Source organism: Plecotus auritus (assembly GCF_963455305.1).
Source record: "Plecotus auritus genome assembly, chromosome: X".
Taxonomy (NCBI): Eukaryota; Metazoa; Chordata; class Mammalia; order Chiroptera; family Vespertilionidae; genus Plecotus; species Plecotus auritus.
Window position 1 is genome coordinate 15,765,336 of NC_137784.1, and position 11,073 is coordinate 15,776,408.

The following is an 11,073-nucleotide window of genomic DNA, read 5'->3' on the forward strand; positions in this document are numbered from 1 at the left end:
GCGCCCTTTTCCCATATAGCGACTTTGGAAAGTCCATAAACGAAAAGGATTTAATGAAGGATTGTGGGAAACAAAAATAACCCGGCACCCCGGCCACACTCTGCGCACACCTGGCATTCCCTTTCCCCGGGTCTGACAGGTCGTTGGGGCGACCAAGGATGACCTCGAAGAGGACGGCCTGCATGGCGAGTCCAGGTTCTCAGCAGTACCAGGCAGGTGATCCGGTATTTGTGAAGTTAAGGGCGACCCACACTGGCCAGCACACATTGGTGAACTCCCAGAGGGAGCTGAGAAGCCTCCAGCAAAGGAGTATCCCCGTGTGTTGTTTTTTTCGGACCCATGAATGTGCATTTCTGGACCAAAACCCTTTTCCCATATAATGACTAAAAAAACAACTTTGGAAAGTCCAGGAAACAAAAAGGATTTCATGAAGGATTGTGGGAAATGCAAAATAACCTGGGAGTAAATTTCACTGGATACTGCGTAATTCAACAACAGAGCTCTTCAGAAAGTGAGGGAGAAGGCGGGAACACCGCAGATGCAAGCAGCAAGTAAACACGGGATACAAGCAAAGAACATGGAAAACGCAAAAGAAAGAATGAAAACACTGCCTCCAAAGGGAAACAGTCCTACCCTTTCATGAAACCTCTATACAGTCCCGGAAGTCTCCAGGATGAGGAAGACAAGGACTGCAAAGAGAAAAACAAAAGCACCGCGGAGGGGTAACAGGCTAGCAAAGTCACACAACTTCAGACCTGTAGAAAACCAGCCCAGGGAACTAACCACCCTGGAGAACGCTGTATGTTTAGAGAAACCACAGAAAGGTTGTGCACTTGCTTGTCTCTTATTCTCAGATTCGATAGGAACCAACACGGTCCTTGTCGTCTCTGAATTAACCCCAGTTGGCCTGGACTGATTAACGTAGCCCTTCTGTGTTTTGAGAATGAAAGAAAGAAAAAAAAAAAGACATTTTTACCCGTGTTTAAGTCATTGGTATAGGGCGGTGGCGTGGGGCAGGCCTTGATTTTCCGGTCCCGCTGTACCCCGTGCATGCCCTGCGCCCATCTGGCATTCCCCCTTTCCCTTTCGTCAACCAGCATCTTCGGAGCAACCAAGGATGACCTGAAGGGGAGCGGCCTGCATGGCGAGTCCAGGGCCTCGGCAGTACAAGGCGGGTCCTCTGGTGGCTGCTAAACCTAGGGCGACCCGCACTGGCCAGCACACATTGGTGAACTCCCAGAGGGAGCTGAGAAGCCTCCAGCAAAGGAGTATCCTGTGTTCTTTTTTTGGGAACCAGGACTCTGCATTTCTGGACCAAAAGCCCTTTTCCCATATAGCAACTAAAAAGACAACTTTGCAAAGCCCAGCAAACGAAAAGGATTTAATGAAGGATTGTGGGAAACAGAAAGTAAGCCGACACCCCGGGCACACTCTGCGCCCACCTGGCATTCCTTCTTTTCCCGGAGTCAGAAAGCTTATTTGGGGTGACCAAGAATGGCCATGGAAGGGGCGGCCTGCATGGCTGGTCCAGGGCCTCGAAAGTACAAAGCAGGTCCTCTGGTGGCTGATAAACCTAGGGCGACCCACACTGGCCAGCACACTTTGGTGAACTCCCAGAGGGAGCCGAGAAGCCTCCAGCAAAGCAGTATCCTGTGTTCTTTTTTTAGGACCCAGGACTCTGCATTTCCGGACAAAGCACCCTTTGCCCATATAGTGACTTTGGAAAGCCCATAAACGAAAAGGATTTAATGAAGGATTGTGGGAAACAGAAAATAACCTGGCATCCCGGGCACACTCTGAGCCCTTCTGGCATTCCCTCTTTCCCCCGGGTCTGACAGGTCGTTGTGGCAACCAAGGATGACCTGGAAGGAGACGGCCTGCATGGCTGGTCCAGGTTCTCGGCAGTACCAGGCAGGTGATCCGGTATTTGTGAAGTTAAGGGCGACCCACACTGGCCGGCACACATTGGTGAACTCCCAGAGGGACCTGAGAAGCCTCCAGCAAAGGAGTATCCTGTGTTCTTTTTTGGGAACCAGGACTCTGCATTTCTGGACAAAGCGCCCTTTTCCCATATAGCGACTTTGGAAAGCCCATAAACGAAAAGGATTTAATGAAGGATTGTGGGAAACAGAAAATAACCCGGCACCCCGGCCACACTCTGCGCACACCTGGCATTCCCTTTCCCCGGGTCTGACAGGTCGTTGGGGCGACCAAGGATGACCTCCAAGAGGACGGCCTGCATGGCGAGTCCAGGTTCTCAGCAGTACCAGGCAGGTGATCCGGTATTTGTGAAGTTAAGGGCGACCCACACTGGCCAGCACACATTGGTGAACTCCCAGAGGGAGCTGAGAAGCCTCCAGCAAAGGAGTATCCCGTGTGTTGTTTTTTTCGGACCCATGAATGTGCATTTCTGGACCAAAATCCCTTTTCCCATATAATGACTAAAGAAACAACTTTGGAAAGTCCAGGAAACAAAAAGGATTTCATGAAGGATTGTGGGAAATGCAAAATAACCTGGGAGTAAATTTGACTGGATACTGCGTAATTCAACAACAGAGCTCTTCAGAAAGTGAGGGAGAAGGCGGGAACACCGCAGATGCAAGCAGCAAGTAAACACGGGATACAAGCAAAGAACATGGAAAACGCAAAAGAAAGAATGAAACACTGCCTCCAAAGGGAAACAGTCCTACCCTTTCATGAAACCTCTATACAGTCCCGGAAGTCTCCAGGATGAGGAAGACAAGGACTGCAAAGAGAAAAACAAAAGCACCGCGGAGGGGTAACAGGCTAGCAAAGTCACACAACTTCAGACCTGTAGAAAACCAGCCCAGGGAACTAACCACCCTGGAGAACGCTGTATGTTTAGAGAAACCACAGAAAGGTTGTGCACTTGCTTGTCTCTTATTCTCAGATTCGATAGGAACCAACACGGTCCTTGTCGTCTCTGAATTAACCCCAGTTGGCCTGGACTGATTAACGTAGCCCTTCTGTGTTTTGAGAATGAAAGAAAAAAAAAAAAAAAGACATTTTTACCCGTGTTTAAGTCATTGGTATAGGGCGGTGGCGTGGGGCAGGCCTTGATTTTCCGGTCCCGCTGCACCCCGTGCATGCCCTGCGCCCATCTGGCATTCCCCCTTTCCCTTTCGTCAACCAGCATCTTCGGAGCAACCAAGGATGACCTGAAGGGGAGCGGCCTGCATGGCGAGTCCAGGGCCTGGGCAGTACAAGGCGGGTCCTCTGCTCGCTGCTAAACCTAGGGCGACCCGCACTGGCCAGCACACATTGGTGAACTCCCAGAGGGAGCTGAGAAGCCTCCAGCAAAGGAGTATCCTGTGTTCTTTTTTTGGGAACCAGGACTCTGCATTTCTGGACCAAAAGCCCTTTTCCCATATAGCGACTAAAAAGACAACTTTGCAAAGCCCAGCAAACGAAAATGATTTAATGAAGGACTGTGGGAAACAGAAAGTAACCCGACACCCCGGGCACACTCTGCGCCCACGTGGCATTCCTTCTTTTCCCGGAGTCAGAAAGCTTATTTGGGGTGACCAAGAATGGCCATGGAAGGGGCGGCCTGCATGGCTGGTCCAGGGCCTCGGAAGTACAAAGCAGGTCCTCTGGTGGCTGATAAACCTAGGGCGACCCACACTGGCCAGCACACTTTGGTGAACTCCCAGAGGGAGCCGAGAAGTCTCCAGCAAAGCAGTATCCTGTGTTCTTTTTTTAGGACCCAGGACTCTGCATTTCTGGACAAAGCGCCCTTTTCCCATATAGTGACTTTGGAAAGCCCATAAACGAAAAGGATTTAATGAAGGATTGTGGGAAACAGAAAATAACCTGGCATCCCGGGCACACTCTGAGCCCTTCTGGCATTCCCTCTTTCCCCCGGGTCTGACAGGTCGTTGTGGCAACCAAGGATGACCTGGAAGGAGACGGCCTGCATGGCTGGTCCAGGTTCTCGGCAGTACCAGGCAGGTGATCCGGTATTTGTGAAGTTAAGGGCGACCCGCACTGGCCGGCACACATTGGTGAACTCCCAGAGGGAGCTGAGAAGCCTCCAGCAAAGGAGTATCCTGTGTTCTTTTTTGGGAACCAGGACTCTGCATTTCTGGACAAAGCGCCCTTTTCCCATATAGCGACTTTGGAAAGCCCATAAACGAAAAGGATTTAATGAAGGATTGTGGGAAACAGAAAATAACCCGGCACCCCGGCCACACTCTGCGCACACCTGGCATTCCCTTTCCCCGGGTCTGACAGGTCGTTGGGGCGACCAAGGATGACCTCCAAGAGGACGGCCTGCATGGCGAGTCCAGGTTCTCAGCAGTACCAGGCAGGTGATCCGGTATTTGTGAAGTTAAGGGCGACCCACACTGGCCAGCACACATTGGTGAACTCCCAGAGGGAGCTGAGAAGCCTCCAGCAAAGGAGTATCCCGTGTGTTGTTTTTTTCGGACCCATGAATGTGCATTTCTGGACCAAAATCCCTTTTCCCATATAATGACTAAAGAAACAACTTTGGAAAGTCCAGGAAACAAAAAGGATTTCATGAAGGATTGTGGGAAATGCAAAATAACCTGGGAGTAAATTTGACTGGATACTGCGTAATTCAACAACAGAGCTCTTCAGAAAGTGAGGGAGAAGGCGGGAACACCGCAGATGCAAGCAGCAAGTAAACACGGGATACAAGCAAAGAACATGGAAAACGCAAAAGAAAGAATGAAAACACTGCCTCCAAAGGGAAACAGTCCTACCCTTTCATGAAACCTCTATACAGTCCCGGAAGTCTCCAGGATGAGGAAGACAAGGACTGCAAAGAGAAAAACAAAAGCACCGCGGAGGGGTAACAGGCTAGCAAAGTCACACAACTTCAGACCTGTAGAAAACCAGCCCAGGGAACTAACCACCCTGGAGAACGCTGTATGTTTAGAGAAACCACAGAAAGGTTGTGCACTTGCTTGTCTCTTATTCTCAGATTCGATAGGAACCAACACGGTCCTTGTCGTCTCTGAATTAACCCCAGTTGGCCTGGACTGATTAACGTAGCCCTTCTGTGTTTTGAGAATGAAAGAAAGAAAAAAAAAAGACATTTTTACCCGTGTTTAAGTCATTGGTATAGGGCGGTGGCGTGGGGCAGGCCTTGATTTTCCGGTCCCGCTGTACCCCGTGCATGCCCTGCGCCCATCTGGCATTCCCCCTTTCCCTTTCGTCAACCAGCATCTTCGGAGCAACCAAGGATGACCTGAAGGGGAGCGGCCTGCATGGCGAGTCCAGGGCCTCGGCAGTACAAGGCGGGTCCTGTGGTGGCTGCTATACCTAGGGCGACCCTCACTGGCCAGCACACATTGGTGAACTCCCAGAGGGAGCTGAGAAGCCTCCAGCAAAGGAGTATCCTGTGTTCTTTTTTTGGGAACCAGGACTCTGCATTTCTGGACCAAAAGCCCTTTTCCCATATAGCAACTAAAAAGACAACTTTGCAAAGGCCAGCAAACGAAAAGGATTTAATGAAGGACTGTGGGAAACAGAAAGTAACCCGACACCCCGGGCACACTCTGCGCCCACCTGGCATTCCTTCTTTTCCCGGAGTCAGAAAGCTTATTTGGGGTGACCAAGAATGGCCATGGAAGGGGCGGCCTGCATGGCTAGTCCAGGGCCTCGGAAGTACAAAGCAGGTCCTCTGGTGGCTGATAAACCTAGGGCGACCCACACTGGCCAGCACACTTTGGTGAACTCCCAGAGGGAGCCGAGAAGCCTCCAGCAAAGCAGTATCCTGTGTTCCTTTTTTAGGACCCAGGACTCTGCATTTCTGGACAAAGCGCCCTTTTCCCATATAGTGACTTTGGAAAGCCCATAAACGAAAAGGATTTAATGAAGGATTGTGGGAAACAGAAAATAACCTGGCATCCCGGGCACACTCTGAGCCCTTCTGGCATTCCCTCTTTCCCCCGGGTCTGACAGGTCGTTGTGGCAACCAAGGATGACCTGGAAGGAGACGGCCTGCATGGCTGGTCCAGGTTCTCGGCAGTACCAGGCAGGTGATCCGGTATTTGTGAAGTTAAGGGCGACCCGCACTGGCCGGCACACATTGGTGAACTCCCAGAGGGAGCTGAGAAGCCTCCAGCAAAGGAGTATCCTGTGTTCTTTTTTGGGAACCAGGACTCTGCATTTCTGGACAAAGCGCCCTTTTCCCATATAGCGACTTTGGAAAGCCCATAAACGAAAAGGATTTAATGAAGGATTGTGGGAAACAGAAAATAACCCGGCACCCCGGCCACACTCTGCGCACACCTGGCATTCCCTTTCCCCGGGTCTGACAGGTCGTTGGGGCGACCAAGGATGACCTCCAAGAGGACGGCCTGCATGGCGAGTCCAGGTTCTCAGCAGTACCAGGCAGGTGATCCGGTATTTGTGAAGTTAAGGGCGACCCACACTGGCCAGCACACATTGGTGAACTCCCAGAGGGAGCTGAGAAGCCTCCAGCAAAGGAGTATCCCGTGTGTTGTTTTTTTCGGACCCATGAATGTGCATTTCTGGACCAAAATCCCTTTTCCCATATAATGACTAAAGAAACAACTTTGGAAAGTCCAGGAAACAAAAAGGATTTCATGAAGGATTGTGGGAAATGCAAAATAACCTGGGAGTAAATTTGACTGGATACTGCGTAATTCAACAACAGAGCTCTTCAGAAAGTGAGGGAGAAGGCGGGAACACCGCAGATGCAAGCAGCAAGTAAACACGGGATACAAGCAAAGAACATGGAAAACGCAAAAGAAAGAATGAAAACACTGCCTCCAAAGGGAAACAGTCCTACCCTTTCATGAAACCTCTATACAGTCCCGGAAGTCTCCAGGATGAGGAAGACAAGGACTGCAAAGAGAAAAACAAAAGCACCGCGGAGGGGTAACAGGCTAGCAAAGTCACACAACTTCAGACCTGTAGAAAACCAGCCCAGGGAACTAACCACCCTGGAGAACGCTGTATGTTTAGAGAAACCACAGAAAGGTTGTGCACTTGCTTGTCTCTTATTCTCAGATTCGATAGGAACCAACACGGTCCTTGTCGTCTCTGAATTAACCCCAGTTGGCCTGGACTGATTAACGTAGCCCTTCTGTGTTTTGAGAATGAAAGAAAGAAAAAAAAAAGACATTTTTACCCGTGTTTAAGTCATTGGTATAGGGCGGTGGCGTGGGGCAGGCCTTGATTTTCCGGTCCCGCTGTACCCCGTGCATGCCCTGCGCCCATCTGGCATTCCCCCTTTCCCTTTCGTCAACCAGCATCTTCGGAGCAACCAAGGATGACCTGAAGGGGAGCGGCCTGCATGGCGAGTCCAGGGCCTCGGCAGTACAAGGCGGGTCCTGTGGTGGCTGCTATACCTAGGGCGACCCTCACTGGCCAGCACACATTGGTGAACTCCCAGAGGGAGCTGAGAAGCCTCCAGCAAAGGAGTATCCTGTGTTCTTTTTTTGGGAACCAGGACTCTGCATTTCTGGACCAAAAGCCCTTTTCCCATATAGCGACTAAAAAGACAACTTTGCAAAGGCCAGCAAACGAAAAGGATTTAATGAAGGACTGTGGGAAACAGAAAGTAACCCGACACCCCGGGCACACTCTGCGCCCACCTGGCATTCCTTCTTTTCCCGGAGTCAGAAAGCTTATTTGGGGTGACCAAGAATGGCCATGGAAGGGGCGGCCTGCATGGCTGGTCCAGGGCCTCGGAAGTACAAAGCAGGTCCTCTGGTGGCTGATAAACCTAGGGCGACCCACACTGGCCAGCACACTTTGGTGAACTCCCAGAGGGAGCCGAGAAGCCTCCAGCAAAGCAGTATCCTGTGTTCTTTTTTTAGGACCCCGGACTCTGCATTTCTGGACAAAGCGCCATTTTCCCATATAGTGACTTTGGAAAGCCCATAAACGAAAAGGATTTAATGAAGGATTGTGGGAAACAGAAAATAACCCGGCACCCCGGCCACACTCTGCGCACACCTGGCATTCCCTTTCCCCGGGTCTGACAGGTCGTTGGGGCGACCAAGGATGACCTCTAAGAGGACGGCCTGCATGTCCAGTCCAGGTTCTCAGCAGTACCAGGCAGGTGATCCGGTATTTGTGAAGTTAAGGGCGACCCACACTGGCCAGCACACATTGGTGAACTCCCAGAGGGAGCTGAGAAGCCTCCAGCAAAGGAGTATCCCGTGTGTTGTTTTTTTCGGACCCATGAATGTGCATTTCTGGACCAAAATCCCTTTTCCCATATAATGACTAAAGAAACAACTTTGGAAAGTCCAGGAAACAAAAAGGATTTCATGAAGGATTGTGGGAAATGCAAAATAACCTGGGAGTAAATTTGACTGGATACTGCGTAATTCAACAACAGAGCTCTTCAGAAAGTGAGGGAGAAGGCGGGAACACCGCAGATGCAAGCAGCAAGTAAACACGGGATACAAGCAAAGAACATGGAAAACGCAAAAGAAAGAATGAAAACACTGCCTCCAAAGGGAAACAGTCCTACCCTTTCATGAAACCTCTATACAGTCCCGGAAGTCTCCAGGATGAGGAAGACAAGGACTGCAAAGAGAAAAACAAAAGCACCGCGGAGGGGTAACAGGCTAGCAAAGTCACACAACTTCAGACCTGTAGAAAACCAGCCCAGGGAACTAACCACCCTGGAGAACGCTGTATGTTTAGAGAAACCACAGAAAGGTTGTGCACTTGCTTGTCTCTTATTCTCAGATTCGATAGGAACCAACACGGTCCTTGTCGTCTCTGAATTAACCCCAGTTGGCCTGGACTGATTAACGTAGCCCTTCTGTGTTTTGAGAATGAAAGAAAAAAAAAAAAAAAAGACATTTTTACCCGTGTTTAAGTCATTGGTATAGGGCGGTGGCGTGGGGCAGGCCTTGATTTTCCGGTCCCGCTGCACCCCGTGCATGCCCTGCGCCCATCTGGCATTCCCCCTTTCCCTTTCGTCAACCAGCATCTTCGGAGCAACCAAGGATGACCTGAAGGGGAGCGGCCTGCATGGCGAGTCCAGGGCCTGGGCAGTACAAGGCGGGTCCTCTGCTCGCTGCTAAACCTAGGGCGACCCGCACTGGCCAGCACACATTGGTGAACTCCCAGAGGGAGCTGAGAAGCCTCCAGCAAAGGAGTATCCTGTGTTCTTTTTTTGGGAACCAGGACTCTGCATTTCTGGACCAAAAGCCCTTTTCCCATATAGCGACTAAAAAGACAACTTTGCAAAGCCCAGCAAACGAAAAGGATTTAATGAAGGATTGTGGGAAACAGAAAGTAACCCGACACCCCGGGCACACTCTGCGCCCACCTGGCATTCCTTCTTTTCCCGGAGTCAGAAAGCTTATTTGTGGTGACCAAGAATGGCCATGGAAGGGGCGGCCTGCATGGCTGGTCCAGGGCCTCGGAAGTACAAAGCAGGTCCTCTGGTGGCTGATAAACCTAGGGCGACCCACACTGGCCAGCACACTTTGGTGAACTCCCAGAGGGAGCCGAGAAGCCTCCAGCAAAGCAGTATCCTGTGTTCTTTTTTTAGGACCCAGGACTCTGCATTTCTGGACAAAGCGCCCTTTTCCCATATAGCGACTTTGGAAAGCCCATAAACGAAAGGATTTAATGAAGGATTGTGGGAAATAGAAAATAACCTGGCATCCCGGGCACACTCTGAGCACTTCTGGCATTCCCTCTTTCCCCCGGGTCTGACAGGTCGTTGTGGCAACCAAGGATGACCTGGAAGGAGACGGCCTGCATGGCTGGTCCAGGTTCTCGGCAGTACCAGGCAGGTGATCCGGTATTTGTGAAGTTAAGGGCGACCCACACTGGCCGGCACACATTGGTGAACTCCCAGAGGGACCTGAGAAGCCTCCAACAAAGCAGTATCCTGTGTTCTTTTTTGGGAACCAGGACTCTGCATTTCTGGACAAAGCGCCCTTTTCCCATATAGCGACTTTGGAAAGCCCATAAACGAAAAGGATTTAATGAAGGATTGTGGGAAACAGAAAATAACCCGGCACCCCGGCCACACTCTGCGCACACCTGGCATTCCCTTTCCCCGGGTCTGACAGGTCGTTGGGGCGACCAAGGATGACCTCCAAGAGGACGGCCTGCATGGCGAGTCCAGGTTCTCAGCAGTGCCAGGCAGGTGATCCGGTATTTGTGAAGTTAACGGCGACCCACACTGGCCAGCACACATTGGTGAACTCCCAGAGGGAGCTGAGAAGCCTCCAGCAAAGGAGTATCCCGTGTGTTGTTTTTTTCGGACCCATGAATGTGCATTTCTGGACCAAAATCCCTTTTCCCATATAATGACTAAAGAAACAACTTTGGAAAGTCCAGGAAACAAAAAGGATTTCATGAAGGATTGTGGGAAATGCAAAATAACCTGGGAGTAAATTTGACTGGATACTGCGTAATTCAACAACAGAGCTCTTCAGAAAGTGAGGGAGAAGGCGGGAACACCGCAGATGCAAGCAGCAAGTAAACACGGGATACAAGCAAAGAACATGGAAAACGCAAAAGAAAGAATGAAAACACTGCCTCCAAAGGGAAACAGTCCTACCCTTTCATGAAACCTCTATACAGTCCCGGAAGTCTCCAGGATGAGGAAGACAAGGACTGCAAAGAGAAAAACAAAAGCACCGCGGAGGGGTAACAGGCTAGCAAAGTCACACAACTTCAGACCTGTAGAAAACCAGCCCAGGGAACTAACCACCCTGGAGAACGCTGTATGTTTAGAGAAACCACAGAAAGGTTGTGCACTTGCTTGTCTCTTATTCTCAGATTCGATAGGAACCAACACGGTCCTTGTCGTCTCTGAATTAACCCCAGTTGGCCTGGACTGATTAACGTAGCCCTTCTGTGTTTTGAGAATGAAAGAAAGAAAAAAAAAAGACATTTTTACCGTGTTTAAGTCATTGGTATAGGGCGGTGGCGTGGGGCAGGCCTTGATTTTCCGGTCCCGCTGTACCCCGTGCATGCCCTGTGCCCATCTGGCATTCCCCCTTTCCCTTTCGTCAACCAGCATCTTCGGAGCAACCAAGGATGACCTAAAGGGGAGCGGCCTGCATGGCGAGT

General features: G+C 50.6%; 2 pseudogenes across 2 annotated transcripts; both read left to right on the top strand.

The window, feature by feature from the left end:
• The first annotated feature begins 2,216 nt into the window (after positions 1 to 2,216).
• Positions 2,217 to 2,783, top strand: LOC308239500 (hepatoma-derived growth factor-related protein 3-like; annotated as a pseudogene). The gene has a single exon. The product of its transcript is annotated as a hepatoma-derived growth factor-related protein 3-like (transcript).
• A 3,547-nt stretch (positions 2,784 to 6,330) lies between these two features.
• Positions 6,331 to 6,898, top strand: LOC308239501 (hepatoma-derived growth factor-related protein 3-like; annotated as a pseudogene). The gene has a single exon. The product of its transcript is annotated as a hepatoma-derived growth factor-related protein 3-like (transcript).
• Positions 6,899 to 11,073: the final 4,175 nt, after the last annotated feature.